The sequence below is a fragment of the Cystoisospora suis genome (genome assembly GCF_002600585.1).
Source record: "Cystoisospora suis strain Wien I chromosome Unknown contig_3996, whole genome shotgun sequence".
In the NCBI taxonomy this organism is placed as follows: domain Eukaryota; phylum Apicomplexa; class Conoidasida; order Eucoccidiorida; family Sarcocystidae; genus Cystoisospora; species Cystoisospora suis.
The window spans coordinates 15,311-16,402 of record NW_027156790.1 but is presented as its reverse complement, the minus strand read 5'-3'; positions in this window follow the sequence as shown (position 1 = coordinate 16,402).

Here is a 1,092-nt window from a genome sequence, read left to right as displayed (position 1 = left end):
TGACGATAACATAGTTTGGTGTCGTGTTGGCACCCGGCTGGTACGACATTCGTACCGCCCGGTCATGGTCCCTGAAATTGATTCCTACTTGCGCGGGTTCGCAAGGTTTCCTCCTCCCTCCGGTGTTGGCACCCGGCTGGTACGACATTCGTACCGCCCGGTCGTGGTCCCTGAAATTGATTCCTACTTGCGCGGGTTCGCGAGGTTTCCTCCTCCCTCCGCTGCGTCGTTATGTAAACTGAGTTTTTGCAGGTCGCGGATGCCTGCCTTGCCTCTGTACGGTTTACGATCTCCATTTTGGTAACAATAGGGCACTATTTCGTGACGATCGAGGCGGGATTGCAAAATCCTGACACAACTTCCTTTGCTGTATTCCAAAAGCATGCCTGCCAATCTCTGACCCAGGGTAACCCCAAAATGACATCGTAACAGATGTCCGCAACAAAAAAACGCCTTTTCTCAGTGAGCCTCTCATGAGTGGTACCACTCATGCAGATCTCCACTTCGGTGCAGCTAACGTCTTCGTCCCTTTCGCCGTTTGCGAACCTCAGCACAAGTCGCCCTGCTGCACTGCTCAGCGGCTGCACGCAGCGTTCCGCAATACTTCGGTTTAGAATGTCGACACGCGAACCGCTGTCGACCAACGCATTCACCCGAATGGCATCGATAGTGACTGGGATTACTACTGCCCGGTCTATAGTTGGCATTTTGTCCGTCAACCGGCCCTCGAGCCTTGATGGGGAGTCAGACGGCCTCCAACCATGATCCCCTTTCATTGGTGGAGGTGGTCGTTTCCCTGCTTCTCCCGGCATTCTGGTTCTGCTGCCGCTACCTCAGTCGGACCACGACCGGCAAGAACGGCATGGCGGAAAGCTTGACAGTTGGTGTAGGTGTGTCCGATCTCCTGGCAATAGTAACACCTCAAACCCGTTTCTCGGCCCCTCTGTCGTTGGAACTGCTGCTTCCCAGAAAATTCTTGATGCCGGGTCGCGAACTGAAGGGCCGACGAGACCGTTCTTGTCTCCGTCGTTGTGTCGCGATCGCGAAAGTTTCGCTGAGGTCCATGGGCTCCGCAAAGTCATTCGACACCGT